The sequence below is a fragment of the Bufo gargarizans genome, chromosome 3 (genome assembly GCF_014858855.1).
Source record: "Bufo gargarizans isolate SCDJY-AF-19 chromosome 3, ASM1485885v1, whole genome shotgun sequence".
In the NCBI taxonomy this organism is placed as follows: domain Eukaryota; kingdom Metazoa; phylum Chordata; class Amphibia; order Anura; family Bufonidae; genus Bufo; species Bufo gargarizans.
In genome coordinates, this window is record NC_058082.1 from 593078283 (window position 1) to 593101057 (window position 22775).

The 22775-nt window shown below is 44.5% G+C and overlaps 1 long non-coding RNA gene across 1 annotated transcript; it reads left to right on the top strand.

The window, feature by feature from the left end:
• Positions 1-1235: 1235 nt before the first annotated feature.
• Positions 1236-22244, top strand: LOC122932999. The gene is made up of 3 exons (XR_006388366.1): positions 1236-1273; positions 15953-16019; positions 21343-22244. It is a non-coding gene; the product is annotated as an uncharacterized LOC122932999 (long non-coding RNA).
• The last annotated feature ends 531 nt before the right edge of the window (positions 22245-22775 follow it).

The following is a 22775-nucleotide window of genomic DNA, read 5'->3' on the forward strand; positions in this document are numbered from 1 at the left end:
GCTCTGTGCCTGAACAGCCTGCTGGATCTGCAAACGGAAATGTGAACAAGGCCTATGTATCTACAATTCAAGACAATTACTTCTTGCAGCTGGTCCAGGAGCCGATCTGAGAAGATGATTTACTGGATACAATATCGGATCTGCAGGGTATGGGAGGGAGCACTTGGGCAACATTGACCGTTATATGGTGAGTTTCAGTATAATACTCAATATATTCTTACAAAAGGGAACTCCAAAAACCTGGAAGCTAAATTCAGTCAAAGAGCTCAGTCTTCGGTTACATGCACACAAACATGCTGTATTTTTCGGTCCGCAAATTGCGGATCTACAAAACACGGATGTCGCCCGTGTGTGTTCCGCAATGAATGGAACGGGCAGCCCATAATAGTAATGCCTATTCTTGTCCGCGGGGCCACACGGTGTGCTGTCTGCATCTTTTGCGGCCTAATTGAAGTGAAATGGGTCCACATCCGAGCCGCAAAAATTTGGCTCGGATGCGGACCAAAACAACGGTCGTGTGCATGAGGCCTTTCAGGCTGGGATCATGTTATGGTAATTAGGAATAATAAAGCTAAAAGGGGAGTCTTTAAAGAAATATTACATTAATCCTGTAGTAAGTTTATATGGGTAACAAAGTGTTCGGGATACCAATTTGGCTAAAAAGGGATATGCTTATAATAATAAGACAGAGCATTTAAAACACTGAAGGACATGAGTTCTAAAAAAACTGAACATTCTTACAAAGTGATCAATAAGAAACGTAAAAATGAAATAAAGTTGGCTAAATTAGCCAAAGAAAAATGAATTAATAATGATATTAAAATGAATCCCCAAAAACTTTTAGAAATATTGTATATAAATGCCAAAAAAAGAAAAATGAAACAATAATGGCCCTGTAAAAAAAAAAATGGGAATATAATTGTAAAGGACAAAGGGAAGGCAAAGATATTAAACTCTTCCAGTTCATGTGTGTTCACCAGTGAGCTGCCAGTACCATATCTCATTCAGGGGTGACAGTAACCACAGTTCTCTGTCAAATATCACTATCTTAACACAAGAAGAAGTACAGCTGCGTCTGAGCAAATTAAATATTGATAATACCCCTGGCCCAGATGGCATTCATCCACGAGAACTGAAGGAACTGAGCTCAGTAATTGATACTGTTATATCTCATCTTCTTAGACTCTCTTATAACAGAGTTGGTGCCACAAGACTGGATGACGGCTGATGTGGTACCAACATTGAAGAAAGGTAAAAAGAACTGTAACTACCAGTAAGTTTGTCTTTTGTGGTATGTAAAATATTTAAAAAAACGAATCTAAAGAAATCATATAGACCAATTCAGGGCCGTCTTTACCAAGGGGCAAAAGGGGCAGCTGCCCCAGGCCCAGTTGCTCCTGGGGGGCCCAAGGCAGCTGCCTCTTGAGCCCTGCTAGCCACTGCCCCAGGTGTCAGGCTGTCAGCTACACAGGGGGTGCTGCCATGCCATGCCTGCCGGCACTGAGTCCAGGCATCGTACTGTGTTAGAGCTGTGAATGTGATCTAGGACCTTAATGACATCATCACCATGTGACCAGTAACCTAGCAATATTACTGGTCACATGGCTATGAGGTCATCACAGGTCCTAGCAGGAGTGTTGCAGGAGAAGTTTGCCTTATCTGTGGAGCTTTTTTTGTGTGAAGATTACATCAGAAAAAGGTGACAGGGGCTGTTATGCTAATATACTGTAAACTACTGTACAGTGGGGTGCTGTATACTGTGTGGGGGACTGTATACTGTGTGGGGGACTGTATACTGTGTGGGGGCTGTATACTGTGTGGGGCCTGTATACTGTGGGGGGCTCTATACTGTGTGGGGGGCCTGTATAGTGTGGGGGGGGCTGTATAGTGTGGGGGGGCCTGTATAGTGTGGGGGGCTGTATACTGTATACTGTGGGTGCTGTATATTGTGGAGTGCTATACTGCTGTACTGTATACTGTGGGGGTCTGTATACTGTGGGTGCTATATAGTGTGGAGTGTTATACTGCTGTACTGTATAGTGTGGGGGCTGTATTGTGTATAGTTTGGGGTGCTGTATGGTGAGGTGCTATACTGCTCTACTGTATACTGTGAGGTGTTGTATACTGTGGGGTGCTGTATACTGTGGGCTGCTATACTGCTGTACTACATACTGTGGGGTACTGTATAATGTGGGGTGCTATACTGCATGCTGTGTGGTGCTGTATACTATAGGGTGCTATACTGCATACTGTGGGGTGCTGGGGTGCACTGTAACACTAGGCTGAGCCGAGCCCTGGTCTCCTTCCTGCAGAGCGGTGCCCCCTTCCAGCCTGAGCCCAGAGCACTGATCCTGAGCCGCTGGAGTCTTCAGAACTGGAAGTATTTGCAGTCATTCACTGGACCAGATGTGTGGATTTTTTGTGTGTGTGTTGTGGTGGAGGGTGTGATTGCCTGCTAAGGTGTGGGAAGGCGGGATCCAGGGGGCCCAAGTAAATTTTTGCCCAGGGTCCAATCAATATTAAAGACGGCCCCGGACCAATTATAAATAAAAAATCCACCCCCAGACGAAGCAACAGTGAAATGCGTTGGAGGTGGGACACTACTGGTGGCCAGCGCCAACTTTAATTTGGTATCTTTTTTTTATCTTTTTTTGCATTCTGTGATGTGGTATTGCTCCTTAGCCTATTTATCTTTAGGGGTGTTCAACTAGTTTATTCGGTTATAAGGTTCTATGGGGCAGTTGCGCATTATTTAATTAATGTTACTTACATCGTTTTTTCACCTTGAGGCGGACGCTGTAAAATTTTTCGTCCACTAGGTGTCCCTGTTGTTTCCAAATTTCTATCTTTTTGTGTGGGACCTTTTTATTGTGTTTTTATAATTCAATAAAGACTTTGTGAATTTTTATTTATAATTAAACTATGTGATTTCTTTGGATGCTTATAGGCATGTAGCCAAATATTCTAGGTCGGTAGTTTTTGAAAGGTATTCTAAGAGATAAGCCACAAAGGTATATAGTGGTGAACAGAGGTTGCAATAATGCTTGTACAAGCGTCATAGATACCTATACAGGCAATTTTACTATTACAAAGTCTCATGTGTATTTCTACGTTTGAGGCTTTTTTTGGTCTGGAGTGCTGCTTAGTCTGTTCCGTCCCTTCCGCCTGCATCATTAATCCTGGCCTGAGTGTCAGGAGCTAAACAGATCTCACACAGGCTGCATGGATACAGTGCTCCAGACCATTTTCAGAGTCTGGTATCAAAAATAACTCTGATCCTGGCCACTTAACTCTCTAGTTGCCACTGTCAATAGCTACTGCAGCATCTAGGAAATCAGTGGGAGAGAGCTCTCTCTGCCATCATCAGCTCCCGAGAACGTAATTGTAGGGAGCAGATACATTGCCATGGCAGGCAGGGGCCTAACAAAGTCCTACAGAACTGACATGACTGTATGTCTGTGCCACAGGCTCAGCTTAGTAGGCATCTTGTTACTGTTACAGTAATAGGCTGTAATGCACTGGTAAACAAGATAATTGTAAAAAGTCATGTTTCCTAGTGGGTCTAAAAAAGAATAACGTTAATAAATAGATTACCCCCCTTCTGCTGTAATAGAACAGTGGATGTTGGGTCTATAAAGATAGCACCTGCTCCAGAGTGGAGCGACCGCCATAGCCACTAGGTGCCTGCTGTATCACACACATGGCGCTCTCACAGTCCCCAATCTGAACATCATTGAAAATCTGTGAACGGACCTCAAAAGAACAGTGCATGCAAAAGGGCCCAAGAATCTCAGACTTTTGCAAGAAGGAATGGATGAAAATCCCTCAAACAGAAATTGAAAGACTCTTGGCTGGCTACAAAAATCATTTACAAGCTGTGATACTTGCTGAAGAGGGTGCTACTAGGTACTAACCATGCAGGGTGCCCAAACTTTAGCTTTTTTGTTATTTGAAAATGTAAAAGATGAAAATAAAAAATAAAATCTTGCTTAAAATATAAAGGGAATGTGTCATCTCGCTTTACGCCTTTTGGAAATCATTTCATTTCTAACTTGTTTCACAGTAACAGTAATTTGATCAGGGGTGCCTAAACTTTGCATGCCAATTTATATACCGGTAGTCAACATCAGCAAGTGGTGCACCTGCCAGACACACATGTCATTGGCTTCATCACTGTGTAAACAAAATATTCAAAAAGAATATTAGGAAATTTATTGAGATAGTAAACATATTATTTTTTTATACCAGTGCTTTTCATTTGATGGGAAAGACGCAGCTACAGGAAATTTTCTATTTCAAACTAACAAAATAGAGGCTGTAAAGGGTCAAAAATCTTTTGGAAATACAGTTACAGGTTTCCTCCACATGACACATGAGGTAGATTAACACAACAGCTCATTGTGTAAATCCACCAAATAACTCATATTTCTCATCTTCCGGATCCCTGTAATTAGAGAATCAAAAATTTAGGTTTTCAGAGGAGGCAAGCGGGGGTGGTATGGTGAGGTGAGGGGAGAATTTTACTTTAGGTGGCACCTAGTGTTGAGAGAAGCGAGCTTCGGATGCTTCATCTGAAGTCGCTTCGTTCAATACTTCGGAAAAATACTGTACGGAGATCCATCTCCGTACAGTATTAGAATGTATGGGCTCCGATGAGCCGAAGGAAGTTACTGTATTTTTCGCCTTATAAGACGCACCGGCCCATAAGACATATGGCACCCGGTAGCCTTGAAGAGAGGTATACCAGTAGGACAATACTTAAGAGCTAAGAGAAACTGTACAACGGAGGACTCTTTTAAAAAGGAGGCTGGTGACCTCTACAAAAGATTCAGGAATAGAGGCTACCCTGGGAAATGCCTAAAAAGGGCCTATAATCGTGTCAAGAGGGAAGAACTTTTATCGCATGAGCATAAAAAGAAAAATGAAGAAAAGAAGATAAGATGTATTGGTACATATGACTGCAATAACCAACAAATAATGAACATTTTGAAAAAGCACTGGAGGATACTTACCAGCGATGATGAACTGAGATCTGTTCTGTCATCATATCCCAGTGTGACGTACAGGAGGGGACAAAATTTGAAGGATAAATTGGTTCATAGCTTCTTGCCTACAAATGAAACAATAAACAAAACTTGGTTAAAATCCAGTATTGTTGGCTCCTTCCCATGTGGGAACTGTACTTTTTGTAAGTACCTACCCAAGGTTAAAAAATTCAGAAACCCCTCAGACGGACGTGAATATACAATAAGAGAATATTTCAATTGCCGCAGCAGCGGAATCATCTATATTGCATCATGTAATTGCCCAAAACTGTATGTGGGTAAAACCACACAGGAATTAAGGCGGAGAATATCCGGACATATCAGTGCAATAAATACAGGGAAAGACACCTCTCTATACAGGCACATTACATATGCCCATGGGGGAAATATTGAAGTCCTAAAATTTTGGGGTCTGACAAAAAAGACGTTGGGACCTAGGAGTGGAAATCTGGACACCAAACTTTTACAAGAAGAAGCCAGATGGATTCAAAGGTTACAAACCCTAAGTCCAGTAGGTCTAAATGAAGGCTTTTCATATACAGCCTTCATTTAATGTCATAGCGCATTGAATACTAATAATAAACTTATTTTGTTAATGACAAATTAAAATAACATAAAGGAGAAGAAATGAAGATTAGTGACCCCCTTAAAATTCCCAGAAATTTACCCACCAACCCTTATTTTTATATAATAAATCCTACCCATTATTTTTTGGCTCAAGTATTAATGATACAATATATAAACAAAAATAATAACAATGATAATAATAAAAATAAAAAAACTAATGGAATCAATCAAGATCAAATATTATTATTAGGTATAAAACCAATATAATATATAAATGGAAGAAAAAATAAATAAAAAATAAATAAATACATTTTTTTTGGGGAGGATGAAACTATCAGGGAGGTGATGATAGATCCCTAAAAGAGGGACCACATATAATAAGAATTCACTCAATAAAACCATAGACTATATATATATATATATATATATATATCAAAAATAAATAAAAAACAAAAAATATGAATAATTAAACAAATATAAAAAATAAGAAATATATAAATATATAAAAAAATAAGCTTGATTATTAAAATTGAAATTGAAAGCTATAGGAGGATTGTATATTTATTCTCCATATCATCCCCCCCCCCCCCTCTTCCCCATCTCTCAAAAAATACTCATTCACCCTGAATCCAATATGGTAGACCTATTTAATTATAGCCATTTAAAAATTTAAAAATAAAAATCGGGTAATAACTACTATCTGTATACTGAGTAATGAGCGCTTACATAAAAAATTAAGTATTGTAAAAATCTAATGGTCCATGTGGTGAATCTTGTATGATTGTCTATTATACCAGATATCTATCGCACACATGTAAACATTACCTGACGTCGTCAAGAGGAGACCGGACGTCATCACTTGGAGACCGCAAAGGAGAAGCGCCCAGTTTACACGTCATGCAGCTGACACCTGACCCGGGCCACACGTGTAGACGGGATTGGCTGCATGGTTCCGGGGGGTGGGACTCTGGAAGGCATAAAGGGAGGCCACAGTGAGCGCGCGCACACATATACCCCGCATCCCCTGACGAAGCCGCAACAGCGGCAAAACATGTCGGGAGGGGTGTAGTTATGTGATGTCGGTTTTAGGCAGCTTGTGAGGAAATAAGAGGAGTCATTCACGCTGAGATACAGACTTTATAGAAAAGCATATAGTGGCAGATTGTGACTGATTAGATACGGTGTGTGAAGCCGACCCCTAGTGTCAGATAGCCAGAATAGCAAGTCAGGAAATAGAAGTTTGGCAGCTGTATGGACAGAGAGATACGGCTACATTGACCTCTATGGCATAAATAGAGGCAACATTGTAAGCCAATCTGTATCCAATTGTTGTGCAGACACAAAAGTATCATAAGCAGGGGACTGGAAACAATCTGTGAGCCCCAGTACAATAGGAACTGAATACAGGAGGCCTCAAATAAAGGTTTTCTACTTGCACTCCAAATAAATAAAGCATATAGTCCCAGTGCTAAACCCATAATTAGATATCCAAGTGATCCTTATTCAAAAGGTGAGGCTCTCACACACCTACAGTCACCATACCATGTGATAATTGTCAATATACTGTATCTAGCAAGATATTGCCAGCAAAGGTTGCAAAACTAGGCAACCAGGCTTAGTTATTGTTTTTTTCTCCTAACTCCTCACAACTGAGATTTTTAAAGAACTTTTCTTTATATTTTCTCTAATTTATGTTTATGTCTTGTGAGTAAATATTATAAACAATAGAGTAAAGCTTTTTAACTGTTAAAAAGAGATCCCTAAAGGGATTATTTGGTCCCACAGACCAACATAGTATTATGAATTATATCCCGAGGATCTCTAAAGGGACTGTGTAGATTCGGCCCATAAGACACACCTAGGTTTTAAAAAAGGATAATAATAAAAAAAAATCCATTACACCTTAGGTCAGACCAGCAATCAGACCCCCAATGTTAATCAGACCTCAGCTCACAGCCCCAATCAGACCCCCAATGTTAATCAGACCTCAGATCAGACCGCCAATGCCTCAGATCATGTCCCCCATGTCAGCCATCATGCTCCCCATGTCAGCCATCATGCTCCCCAAGTCAGCCATCATGCCCCCCATGTCAGCCATCATGCCCCCCATGTCAGTCATCAGTACAAATTAAATTTAAAAAAAATAACTAGCCTCTCCTGCTCCTGGACGCCGCCGTTCCTCACCACCAGCGCCCTCTCACTTCTTCCTGGTTCTCGGCTGTTAGCTGTGAAGGCTGCGCACAGTGAGGTCACATGGTGCGCAGCCCTGCACAGCAGACAGCCGAACGGAGGACCAGGAAGCAGTGAGTACAGATCCTTCACCGCTTCCCGGTACTAATGAAGCGCTTCCAAAATTTAAGTGCTTCATTAGTATTCGCCCCATAAGTCGCAGGGGCATTTTCCCCCCACTTTGGGGGGGGGGGGGGAAACAGCGTCTTATGGGGTGAAAAATATGGTATTCGCGAAGTCGTGCGTGACTTCATTGAATAACTTCCGTAGTTGATTTTTTAAGTGAAAAACACTTTAAGACTTGAAACCGAACTCTGCTTTGGTTCCGAGGTTCCGTACAGTATTATTCCGACGTTTTGAATGAAGCAACTTCGGATGAAGCATCTAAAGCTCACTTTGCTCAACACTAGTGGCACCCTAACTGACTGAATGAACCTAAGTTTTTTTTTATTTTATGTAGGCAAAATAGTGAAAAATTAAAAATCCCAAGTTAATCAATAACTTACTATTCCTAACTCAGACCACTAAAACAAGCTACCAACATGGGGTGGACAATCTGTTTTTGTTAGAAAGGTCCCATCTGCTGGGACCTACAGCAATTAGTTGTACTTTGTGTGGAAACTGCAGATTTTTTTTTTTTATTGCTTGCAGCACCACCAAAGGTGTCCATGTAATGTAGAGAGAGGTGTTTTTTTAACACAGTCTGTGCTCCGGCTACTCCATAAGGTTCTTAAACAGAACCTGTCACATTATGCATGGTGTGATCTACAGCATATTATAGAGCAGAACGAAAGGAGCAAATTGGAATGTAGTTTATAGGAAAAGATTCAGTATAACTTGCAATTTATTCATTTAAATCCTTATTTTTTCAATTCTTTGGAATCCAGTGGGTAGTCCTAATGTAAGAGGCAGCCCTGATCATCCAGCAACATTTCCAACACATATATATATAGCAGACTGTCATGTTTCCCTCCAGCCACCAGAGGCCACTGTGGCTGAGTAGGACAGTGAGAGGAGTTGTTTCCAGAGGACAAGGAGTTAAGTGTTTTTCCCGGGCTGAGCAGAGAGCCTGGGCTGAAGGTGTCTGAGTACACAGGAAGAAGGACGCTGTGCACTGAGAGGGAGATCCACAGGGAAGATTAGAGCGATTTCTCCCTGCCTGCTGTGACACAGTATCTGTGTGCTGTCTGCTGTAGTGTGAGGCACTTACCAGAGGAACTGTGAGTGAATTCCAGGCCCTGCCTGATTACACGTCCAGAGCTGCTGATTATCTCTAACCAGAGTTACAGAGACTACAAAGAGAGGCCAGAGCTGAGCCACGCTGAAGCAAGCAAGCAAGCAAGCAACCAGATTGGGACCCAGACTGTATCTGCCTGCATGTGCCGGACACCGAACTGTGAGTGCACTGATGCTAACCTGAGCTAGGACATAGTGGAATAGGATTTAGTTTAGTGCACCGTAGAGGTGCACCCCGGGTAGCGGGGACAGATAGGACTACCTAGAAGAGAGTAGCCTGCTATTGTCTGTACTTGTGTTTGTGATTCATTTGTGTTCTTTATGCAAATTTCCATTATCTTTATTGTGAATTCTCAAGCTGTTCATATTGTAAATCTGCTTCTCCGGCAGTTAGAGTTCTCTTTTAATAAAGCCGGTTTCTACTTCAGCCTCCTTGTCTGCTGCACTGTACTTGAGTCCTGCTCTACGGTCTCTTCCTCTGCTGACCGTTACAAGTGACGCTGCGAGCAGGGTACAGTCACAGAGATGGAGGCGGCTGAAGGCAATGTGCATGATGTTAATGTGAGTACCTCAGGCAATGGTGGAACCCTTGCAAGGGCCCTTCCTATTGGCACGTTGTTCAACTTGCTACCCAAATTTGATGGCCAGAACATGACACTGTCAGACTGGGTGACAAGGTTACAGAGTGCTGTTAGGATTTACAATGTCAGCCCAGAACTACAAGTAGAAATTGCTTTGGCCGCTCTCGAGGGTGAGGCCCGAAGAAATGTTCTCCTACAACCAGAAGCCACGCGCTATACATTGCAAGAGATGGTGAGATTCCTGGAAGAAATATATGGGGAAACAGCCAGTGCAGGGCACCTCCGGGCGAAGTTTTTTTACCGGATTCAACGGGAAGACGAAGGTGTCTCTCAGTACGCTACAGCCCTACAGGAAGTGTTGGCCGAGGTACAAAAAAAAGAGGCAGATGGGGTTACTGGCATGGGACCCATAGACCGGATACTGCGGGAACAATTTATTCTGGGGCTCTACAGCAATCCCCTGAAACAGGCTCTGCGGGAACGAGTCAGAGTAGACCCTACCCTAACCTTTAGTCAAATTTTGGCAGAGGCCGTGACGCGAAACAAAGAAGACGGCTATGCTTCTGGAGTAATACGGACCCAGACCGTTACACCCCCCGGGGTTACAAGAAATGAGGAAGCCCTGGTCAGAGTGGTACAAGACTTGCAGAGCTCCCTGAGTGCCATGCACGAAAAGTTGACACACCTGGAGAAACGGATAGAGTCGCGCCATACTACTGAGGCTGCCTATCCAGCCCGACAACAAACCTATCAGGCGACTCCGTGGGTTCCTACACCCGAATGCCCTTATGCTAGTTTACCATACCATCAAGCCCCTCATTACCCTTCAGTGGGGCCATCCAGCCAAGCTCTGAGGGCACCTCCCACTCGCAGGCTAAAAGTGGGCCGTCAAGGGGCACAGTGTTGGCGGTGTGGAGATCTAGGACATTTCGCCAGAGAGTGTCGGAATAATCCAGCTGGACGCCAAGAGCCGCCGTTAAACTACCGACCCCTGCAGTAGTGGGGCGTACTGCAGGGGAGGTGGAGAGCCAAGTTACCCAGCAAAGCTCCGAACACCTGGTCGCAGGGTGCCCCACTATACGAGCTGAGTTCGAAGGTGTTCCTGTCGACTGCTTAGTGGATACTGGGTCTCAGGTGACAACTATGCCCTGAGTCATTCTTCTACCGTTACTTTCAAGCGCTGGCCAAGCCAGAACGAGAGACACTGGTCCGGGTTACAGCGGCTAACCAACAACAGATTCCTGTCACAGGGGTCGTGTGGATGAATGTACGGCTGTGTGGACAGGAAGTGGGGCGGAAAGGTATCTTGTTGGTCCCCGAAACGTTCAAAGAAGATGTGCCGGTGATAATGGGCATGAATATCCTGCGAGAATTGGATCAGATCATGTTCACCAAACGGGGGCCGGGTTACTGGAAACAAGCCACCCCGCACAAACCTACCCAGAAAGCATTTCAACGGCTAATCCGTTTTTGTGGAACACAGAAAAGTGTACCAGCACACCAGGCGGTGGGAACGATCCGAGCGCCAGGAAAGGCTACCTTCACCCTTCCCCCTGGTCGGGAGACCGTGCTGACGTTACCCGTGGGAACTTTCCGTAATCTTGAAGGCATGGAGGTGTTCGTTGAACCAACAGGCCTAGGAGAGCTGGGTCAGGACGTCCTGGTGGCCCGGACACTGGGAGTGTTCCAGAATGGACGAGTACCCATAAGAGCTGTGAATGTGGGATATCTAGAAGTTCCCTTGACGCCAGGGGTGGAACTGGCTCGTGTGTACCTACATCAGGGAGAAATCCTGAGTCAGAGAGAAGTGACTCTAGCTCCGGTAGGGGATGCTGGTTGGACCCTGGCAGTTACTGCCAGTGCAGAAGAGGCGCCGACCCCAGAATGGAATGGGGGAACCATCTTGGATCAAATGGAGATAGATGTTAAGGCTCTCAGTTTAGACCAACAGCGAGCAGTTGAAACCATGCTGTGGGAGAATCAGGCTGCGTTTGCCCGCCACGCCGATGACTTTGGCTGCACGAATGCTATCACACATGAGATACCGACGGGGGACACTGCACCAATTCGGGAGAGATATCGACAGATTCCGCCCAAGTTGTACCAGGAAGTGAAGACGCTATTGAAACAGATGATAGATTCCGGAGTGGTGCGGGGAAGCCAGAGCCCTTGGGCAGCCCCAGTGGTGCTTGTCAAGAAGAAGGACGGCACTATTCGATTTTGTGTGGATTACCGGCGGTTGAATGCTTGCACTGCGCGAGACTCATATCCTCTGCCACGCATCGAGGAGTCTCTGACGGCTCTAGGACGAGCCAAATACTTCTCCACCCTGGATCTAGCAAGTGGGTACTGGCAAGTACCAGTGGCTGAGCAGGACAAGGCAAAGACAGCATTCATACTCCCCATGGGGTTATTTGAATTCAACAGGATGCCATTCGGACTGACTAATGCCCCTGGAACCTTCCAGCGGCTGATGGAGAGATGCCTGGGAGACCTGAATTTTGAAGCCACTCTGATATACCTAGACGATATCATCGTATACTCTGCTACTTTTCAAGAACACTTGAATCGGCTAGGGCAGGTACTCGAGTGACTGCGATCCCATGGCCTGAAGGTAAAGCCAAAGAAGTGTCATCTCTTCAAGAGGGAGATCGAGTACCTGGGCCATAGGGTGTCCCAAGACGGAGTGCTACCGTCCCAAGACAAAGTGGCTGCAATACGACAATGGCTAGTGCCGAGAACACTGCGTGAGTTGAAGGCCTTCCTGGGACTGACTGGGTACTACTGGCGGTTCATCAAAGACTACGCAAAAATAGCGGGCCCTCTGAATGAGTTGTTGAGAGGAACGGCTGGGCAACCCAAGGGCCAAAGTATCCCCTGGGGACAGAAACAGGAAGAGGCCTTCCAGGCCCTGAAAGAAGCCCTGACATCGGCCCCCATCTTGGCTTATGCCGATTTTGATAAACCATTCATCTTAGCTACTGATGGCAGCCTCTATGGACTTGGGGCAGTCCTGTCGCAGGTACAGGATGGACATGAGAGAGTGATCGCTTATGCCAGTAGATCCTTGCGAGATACGGAGCGAAACCCCCATAACTACAGTTCCTTCCGGCTGGAACTCCTTGCCCTGGTGTGGGCTATGACGGAGAAATTTGCAGGATATCTGACAGGAGCTAAGATCTTCGTACGGACGGATAACAATCTCCTGGCCCATCTGGGTACGGCCAAGTTGGGAGCCCTGGAGCAACGCTGGGCGGCTCGCCTCGCAAAGTATGACTTCTCAATTCGCTACCGCTCCGCTACAGAGAACACTAATGCTGATGGTCTCTCGAGGGTTACTTTTGAAACTCCAGTAGGGGATATGGATGAACAAAAGGAAGAAGATGAAACTCCTGACTTCCGCAAGTTCGCTCCCCCAACAGTCGCGGCCCAGACAAGTGGGGAGGCCCGTAAGCTACCCAAAGCATTGGGGAGAACTAATGAAGAATGGGGCAGATTGCAAGATGAAGACATTGGACTGCAGCAAATGAAAAGCTGGGTAACCCAGTGCAGGAAACCCAACAAAGAAGAAAGGACTGATCTGGATGCCGAGATGAAGTCCGTTCTACATCAATGGGACAGACTGGAAGTGCATGGAGCTGTTTTGTTCCGCAAGTGGCAACAGCCTGCCGACCTAGAGGCGAGGTGGCAGGTAGTGATACCCAGAAGAATGGCACGGGAGATAGCCAAAGAGGCTCATGAGTTTGGAGCTCACTTCGGGCCAGTCAAGACATACCAGTGGCTGCAGCGTTATGTGTATTGTCCGCGACTGGAGGCCACAGTTGAAGAAGTTTGCCGACAGTGTCGAGTGTGTGAACTCACGAAGAGTACAGAACAGAGAGCACCCCTACAGGCCATCCAGACCACAGAACCGCTGGAAGTGTTGATGATAGACTATCTTCTTGTGGGACAATCGTCAAGAGGTCCACAGTATTGCCTGGTCATGATCGACCACTTCTCCAAGTTTGCAGTAGTCACCCCAACTCGGGACCAGACGGCCGAGTCCGCTGCACGAGCCATTTGTCAAGACTTCATTCGGGTCTATGGGTGTCCAAAGCGGATCCATTCAGATCAAGGGGCGTGCTTTCAAGGAAAAGTGATGGAAGAGCTACATCGACTGTACGGCATTGAAAAATCCAGGACAACTCCTTATCATCCCCAAGGAAACGGAGCCTGTGAGCGCTTTAACCGCACATTGCTGCAAATGCTGAGGACGCTAGAGGAAGACAAGAGGGCACACTGGCCTGACTACCTGCCAGAATTAGTCTGGGCTTACAATAATCGTGTCCACACCACCACCGGTTACACCCCATACATGTTACTGTTCGGTAGGGCTGGTCGAGAGATCGTGGAATTAAACCTAGATCAGCCAGAAGACCTAATAGAGCGATCAACCACCTCATGGGTGAAAGAACACCGTCGGCGTCTCCAGACCATTCGCCGGTTGGCAGGTCAGCGGTTACAGGAGAGAGCTCATACAGACCGTCCTCCAGTTCAGGAGGTTCCATTGCAGCCTGGGGATCGGGTACTGGTACGAGAGAAACGTCCCAGAGGCAAGTTGAGTGAGCGTTGGGAAGTACAGCCGTGTAAAGTGATCAAGAGAGTGTACCCTAATGGTCCGGTCTACGAAGTGCAGGTTGAGAATGAGGAATTTGCTTCACGGACTCTACATAGGAATATGTTACGGCCATGCCGGTCCAAAGATCCCGCACCTGTTCAGAGGACACCTCCTCCTGCCCCATACTCAGAACTTGTTATCTCTGATGGAGATTATGGTGAAGACTGGTGGACTGCTCCCAACACTGAAGAAGCCTCCCAGGTTACAGGTGATGAAGGCACTGTCACAGAACCATTGCCAGCCCGTAATGGAGAGGGGCCCTCGGACACACCCGAACCTCCTATTGTGGTGGATGAATCCAGACTGGCAGTTCCTAGTGGAGAGAGTCAGGTCGTAACAGATAGCCAGGACCTCCGGAGATCCAGTAGGCTTACTGCAGGGGTTCCACCAAACAGGTACGCTGCTGATGAGTTCATTTGGTCCACCTGTATGTATTGTGGACAATGTTGTACTGCTGTATAAAAAGTTACATTAACCATTATTTCTATGGACTATATAGCAAGGCCGAGGACGGCCACCTTTAAGTGGGGAGGCATGTAAGAGGCAGCCCTGATCATCCAGCAACATTTCCAACACATATATATATAGCAGACTGTCATGTTTCCCTCCAGCCACCAGAGGCCACTGTGGCTGAGTAGGACAGTGAGAGGAGTTGTTTCCAGAGGACAAGGAGTTAAGTGTTTTTCCTGAGCAGAGAGCCTGGGCTGAAGGTGTCTGAGTACACAGGAAGAAGGACGCTGTGCACTGAGAGGGAGATCCACAGGGAAGATTAGAGCGATTTCTCCCTGCCTGCTGTGACACAGTATCTGTGTGCTGTCTGCTGTAGTGTGAGGCACTTACCAGAGGAACTGTGAGTGAATTCCAGGCCCTGCCTGATTACACGTCCAGAGCTGCTGATTATCTCTAACCAGAGTTACAGAGACTACAAAGAGAGGCCAGAGCTGAGCCACGCTGAAGCAAGCAAGCAACCAAGCAACCAGATCGGGACCCAGACTGTATCTGCCTGCATGTGCCGGACACCGAACTGTGAGTGCACTGATGCTAACCTGAGCTAGGACATAGTGGAATAGGATTTAGTTTAGTGCACCGTAGAGGTGCACCCCGGGTAGCGGGGACAGATAGGACTACCTAGAAGAGAGTAGCCTGCTATTGTCTGTACTTGTGTTTGTGATTCATTTGTGTTCTTTATGCAAATGTCCATTATCTTTATTGTGAATTCTCAAGCTGTTCATATTGTAAATCTGCTTCTCCGGCAGTTAGAGTTCTCTTTTAATAAAGCCGGTTTCTACTTCAGCCTCCTTGTCTGCTGCACTGTACTTGAGTCCTGCTCTACGGTCTCTTCCTCTGCTGACCGTTACACTAATCAGAGTGCATACAGTGACAGATGTCAGTCACTGAGTAGGACGACCCACTGGACTCCTAATCAGAAAAGATTAGATTTAAATAAATAAATTATGAAACTATATATCAACCTGTTCAGTCCCTCCTGCAGATAACATGCTGTGCACAGATAGGACTGTGTCTACAATGTGACAGGTTCCCTAGAGAAATTGTGTCACCAAAAAATGTATCTGCCAGTTAAAAACAGATAGCGACACATATCCTTTTTTCTAACCTGCTTTTTCTTCTGTTTACAGATTGATTTATTCTATTTCCTGAACATGATTATGGGGGCGGCCATCTTGTTCTTGACAGCATTTAATGGTAAGGAGGAGACCTCACTAACTTCTATGGGAGAGTTTTCTAGGCATACTCAGTATAAAGAAAGAATAGATGCACTTTGACAATCACCTATTGTGAATGGTGGATCCGGTCTTATCTATACACAGAGGTGATATCATTACTGGCAGTATTAGAATGAAAGATAAGCAGATAACTGCAATGAAGTGATCGGAAGAGACCAAGAAGTGGTGCCTATTATTAGGCTTAGTGGCCAATGTGAAAACTGAAGGATTTTATGGTGTTTGTTTAAATATGGAAATTGACATGGAAAATTAAAAACAATATCATCAAAAATTCTTAAAAAAATGTTAAACATAAAAACGTGATTTAAATAATAGGTCAATTTCTGATGACACATTCCCTTTAAAAGGGAGTTATAACAGTGCCCATAAAATATACCACTAAATATAGTACCAACCATAGTTCCTGTAAAACTGAAGTATAGTGGAAATAGATTAGTGCCATCTATCTTGCTTCCTGTATTGAGCAGTAAATGTACAGTACAGACCAAAAGTTTGGACACACCTTCTCATTCAAAGAGTTTTCTTTATTTTCATAAATATCAAAATTGTAGATTCACACTGAAGGCATCAAAACTATGAATTAACACATGTGGAATTATATACATAACAAAAAAGTGTGAAACAACTGAAAATATGTCATATTCTAGGTTCTTCAAAGTAGCCACCTTTTGCTTTGATTACTGCTTTGCACACTCTTGGCATTCTCTTGATGAGCTTTAAGAGGTAATCACCTGAAATGGTCTTCCAACAGTCTTGAAGGAGTTCCCAGAGATGCTTAGCACTTGTTGGCCTTTTGCCTTCACTCTGCGGTCCAGCTCACCCCAAACCATCTCGATTGGGTTCAGGTACGGTGACTGTGGAGGCCAGGTCATCTGGCGCAGCACCCATCACTCTCCTTCATGTTCAAATAGCCCTTACACAGCCTGGAGGTGTGTTTGGGGTCATTGTCCTGTCGAAAAATAAATGATGGTCCAACTAAACGCAAACCGGATGGAATAGCATGCCGCTGCAAGATGCTGTGGTAGCCATGCTGGTTCAGTATGCCTTCAATTTTGAATAAATCCCCAACAGTGTCACCAGCAAAGCACCCCCATACCATCACACCTCCTCCTCCATGCTTCACGGTGGGAACCAGGCATGTAGAGTCCATCCGTTCACCTTTTCTGCGTCGCACAAAGACACGGTGGTTGGAACCAAAGATCTCAAATTTGGACTCATCAGACCAAAGCACAGATTTCCACTGGTCTAATGTCCATTCCTTGTGTTCTTTAGCCCAAACAAGTCACTTCTGCTTGTTGCCTGTCCTTAGCAGTGGTTTCCTAGCAGATATTCTACCATGAAGGCCTGATTCACACAGTCTCCTCTTAACAGTTGTTCTAGAGATGTGTCTGCTGCTAGAACTCTGTGTGGCATTGACCTGGTCTCTAATCTGAGCTGCTGTTAACCTGCGATTTTTGAGGCTGGTGACTAGGATGAACTTATCCTCCGCAGCAGAGGTGACTTTTGGTCTTCCTTTCCTGGGTCGGTCCGCATGTGAGCCAGTTTCTTTGTAGTGCTTGATGGTTTTTGTGACTGCACTTGGGGACACTTTCAAAGTTTTCCCAATTTTTTGGACTGACTGACCTTCATTTCTTAAAGTAATGATGGCCACTCGTTTTTCTTTACTTAGCTGCTTTTTTCTTGCCATAATACAAATTCTAACAGTCTATTCAGTAGGACTATCAGCTGTGTATCCACCTGACTTCTCCACAACGCAACTGATGGTCCCAACCCCATTTATAAGGCAAGAAATCCCACTTATTAAACCTGACAGGGCACACCTGTGAAGTGAAAACCATTTCAGGTGACTACCTCTTGAAGCTCATCAAGAGAATGCCAAGAGTGTGCAAAGCAGTAATCAAAGCAAAAGGTGGCTACTTTGAAGAACCTAGAATATGACATATTTTCAGTTGTTTCACACTTTTTTGTTATGTATATAATTCCACATGTGTTAATTCATAGTTTTGATGCCTTCGGTGTGAATCTACAATTTTCATAGTCATGATAAAAAAAATTGTCAAATAAAACACTAAAAAAAGCCACGTGCATTCCGCATTTTAAAAAATGGCGAATCGCGCAGTTTTTATTTTATTTTTTCTGTTCCGGCGTTCACCACATAAATTTTTTTTAGATTTTAATAGTTTGGACTTTTCGGACGTGGCGATGTAAAATATGTAAAATTGGGAAAGGGGTTGATTTATACTTTGTGTGTTTTATTTATTTTTTTACTTTTTTTTTTACTGTTTATTTATTAACTATTTCCCCCCTTAGGAGCTACAACCTGGGATCTTTTGATCCCTTGTCCTATTCACCCTAATAGATCTCTATCAGGGTGAATAGGACTTCACACTCTCCCTGCTGCCCTGTGCATAGTGCACACAGCAGCAGGGAGATGACTAGGGCAACCAGGGCTTCAGTTGCGTCCTGGCTGCCATGGTAACCGATCAGAGCCCCAGGATTACACTGCTGGGGTTCTGATCAGAAGCTGCCACTGCCACCAATGAGGAAGAGGTGATCCTGTGGCCACTGCCACCAATGAGAAGGGGAGGGGACCCTGTGGCCACTGCCACCAATGATTTTAATACTGGGGGGGTTGAGGGGGGCGGGTGCACTGCGCCACCAATGATAATTAACCTTTAATACAGGAAGCAGGTACTGGCAGCAGATCAGCGGCAGTTAACCCCTCAGGTGCCGCACCTGAGGGGTTAACTGCCGCTGATCACAGCTCCCTGTCAGAGGCAGGGTGCAGGCTATGCAATTCTGCTGCCGGCACCTGCCTCCTGTATTAAAAGTTAAAGAGGACCTTTCCGTATGCTAATTACTACTATCGGAGCAATGGGCAGGAGACATCAGCTTCTCTCCTGGGCGTTCCTTCTCCCTGGCTGTGACGCTCTGCGCTGCGATTGGACAGCGCTACAGCCAGGGGGAAGGAACGCCCAGGAGAGAATCTGATGTCTCCTCCCCATTGCTCTGATAGTAGTAATTAGCATACGGAGCAGGAGACAGTAATAGGGGCACAGCGGGCAAACGGAGCGGCACTCAGGAATAATAGTAAGTGCAGGGATATCCCTGGGTGCTGCTCTATGTAGCCTGGTAACTTAAAGTCCGGGCCCATTTAAAATCCTCCTATCATTCGTGGTGCAGTGTGCCCGCCCCTCTCTCCTCATTGGTGGCAGCGGCACAGGGGGGAGGGAGAGACTGCTTCCTTCTCCCCTGTGCTGCTGAGGGAACATGAGCGCACTAACAGCAGAGAGCACATGTTCTGTGTTACTAGACTGCTCAGCCCAGTATTGAAAAAATGGAAATCCCAGTATCGTATCGATACCGGAACAAAAGTATCGATTGGGTATCAAAATTTCGATACCCGCAACAATCCTAATTGAGATTTTAATGTAATTGTTTATAATACATGGAACAATGCCATAAATCAGTGAAAAACATGTCAGGAAAGACAGAAAAGAGTTAAAGGGGTTATTTGAGATGTGGTTGCGATCCCGTACTGCCATCCTTTCCGACTTGCGATCCCGTACTGCCATCACTTGCTGGGATTACAACTGTAGTGCATGCATGAGTCTCAATCTCTCACTGGCGTTCTAGCGAGAGATTCAGACTCATGCATGCGTTGCTGGTTGTAACCCCAGGCTGGGATCACATGCCGAATGTAAGGAAAGCGATCCGGGAAGTGGCGGCCACACGGGATCGCAGCTGCATCTTGGATAACCCTTTTAACATGTTGGAAACACACAGTAAATGATATATGGTACAGAAATTCCACTGATGCCACCTAATCCACGTACAACTGCAGGTCATTTGTCATACTATATACTATATCTCCTGGTGCAGGTGTATGAGGTCATATTACACACAAGTACATGCTCCAGGGCCTAAGGTCATTTGTAAATTACAACCACATGCGGTATGCAGAGATATACAAGAAGAAGAATCCAGCAATGACACTCATCATACATCACCTAAAGGGCACAACACAGGATGATTCTGAGGTTCATCCTCCATCCTTACAGAACACGTACACATTCACTTATAATCACATTGTAATCTTTGTTCTTATTGTATACACTGGACATATCACCAATAAGGTCTAATAGGTTATTTGTGAATTATCCCATAAGAACCAGACCTTAGAGGTAAGTGATTGGCTTCAAAGTCAGTTGTTTTCTGCTGGATCTTTGGGATCTGTTATAACGTCAAAGCTCTGAGACCACTGGAGGATCCTTTGGTTTTATAGTTGGTTAGACACATCCAATACAGAGCTGTTTTGTAAAGTAGCACTCCCACAAGAAATGTATTCTCTGACCTGTTAGGAAGGTACACAATGTAAACTGTAGTGAAGGTAATCTTCTTACCAGTGACTTATAAGAATGAGTTATAACCTCCCTTCTGATCCTCAGCTGTGTTATGTAACCAACACTCTGCTATTCAACTGACACAGGACATAAAGTCAGTTACTTCTCTATCTATTCCTATGAGACTGACATTGAGGAATACATAGAGAAACTGCCTTCCTGTCCACACATACTGTACGATGCTGTGATAAACCTTATTCACACGTCAGTGTTTGGCCAGTGAATTCTATCAGTGATTGTGAGTCAAAGCCAGGATAAGATATAAGGGAAAGATCTGCACCTGTTCTGTGTTTAGAGCTGCACCTTGTTGTGGCTCAAAGTTATTGAGATTTCTGACCTAACACTGACTGTGTGAATAAGGCATTATTTGGAAAGTCAAAGTGTTGGTTACATGACACAGCTGAGGATCAGAAGGGAGGTTATAAGAAGATTACTTTCACTACAGTTTACATCAGGTACCTTTTAACAGGTCAGAGGATAATTTTTTTTGTGGAAGTGCTTCTTTAAGGTCCTTGAAAAACTGTCTAAAAATGGATACAACAAAAAGCAAGAAACCGTTCATTACATCTTGCAGTAGTTTATGCAACATGAAAGTAAAAGTTCTGTGTACTGGATGGTTTCTCTCAGTGTATGTGTGGTGAGAGCGAGTCCAGGCATCCTGCCAGAGAAACAATGGAATTGTAACAAGAACTTCCGCTCCACCACCGGCCAAACAGCTGTATTCCCTTGACTATGACATAATAACGCACTAACATGTGTCAGGCCGGGCGGTAACAGCAAACATTCATATTCTATGTTCCTAAAATGCAGTTTAGTGACACTGATACTTGAGATGGATTTTACTTGGAAAATGTTATTTTCATTATTATTTTATTGCAGTTTATTTTTAAGAGCGAAGAAAGAAAAGCAGAACAAGAGCCATCCACATTGGGCACCTGCTTTGAGTTTGGAGAAATGGAGTTCTTGCATCTTTGTACTACAGAGCCAAAGGAACTAGAGATGAGCAAATCAATTCTAAGCAAACCGAGTTCCGAAACTTCCTAAAACTTCGGATTCCAGCTAATCTGTTACAGTTGCCCGTGTAATCCAGGCTTGGATATTGATGTGATAGGATGTCTGACAGGGAAAGATAGAAAAAAAATCTTATTTTAAAGGGAATCTGCCAGCTCCAAAATACCCCCCAAGCTGGAGGGAGCAGAGTATAGTGTAATTAATGCCGAGTCTGGTTATGTAACTTTTATCTTCATACTCACTCACATCCTGATACTGTGCCCGACAATGCATTGAGAGGTCTCCCATGCTCACGCACATAATGGAGAGGACTCGAAGAAGAGTCCGCTCAATGCATTTTACTGCTGGTTTGTTGGAGTACAAGTGAGTATGAAGATACTAATTCCATAATCGGATTCTGCTTCACTTACAGTATACAACGCTTACTCTAGTTTGGAGGGGTGTTTTGCAGATGACAGATTCCCTTTAAAACCAGAATACAGCTGGCTTGGTGTCAGGGAGAATTTACTGTTGGAAAACAATAGCTGGTAAGCTAGATTTAATTAACTGACAGAGAAACAGGTTTTAGCTACGAACTGGACAGGATCAGTGTAATGAGTATGTCAATGAACTCAGTCAGGCTGCCAGCCATTTGCAGTGCTACAGCAATATTCAAAGCTATAGTACTCAATTTTTTTTATCAACGTATATCAGTCCAATCTACATCACATAATTCATAATCACAGACGGAAATGTTCTACAATATTAATCCTAGTGCTGATAGTGTACTGCTTGATTTTTTTTTTTTTGTGTTACATTTGCCATATACTTTACTGGAATAATTCCCCCCCCCCCCCCCCCCCCCCCCGGAAAACAAAGTTTCTTAAAGGGGTTCTCTGGGAATTAAGAAAATAAAATGACTGCAAATAGTTAAATATTTCTTTATTATAATTATTATAGATGAATGAAGTTTAGAAAAATTTGATTCGGCCAATTCGCCAAACTTTGACAAGAAATGTGATTTGTTACGAATTAATTTGTCACAAATTGCGAAGAATCGGGTATACCTGTATGTCACTGTGGCTGAGGGAATGTATGGAGCGGGCTGCTGCAGTGAGCCCGCTCCATACACGGTAGGTGCCAACTGTATCATACAGCAAACACCAGGCTGCAATGAAAGGGAATGGCGATCCCGCCGAACACCATCAATTAACCCCTCAGATGCCGCGATCAACACTAATCCCGGCATCTGTGAGGTAAGGCAGAGTGATGCAGCTCCCTCTGCCTTCCGATCGTAGCCCAGACAGTAAAACCACAGCAGC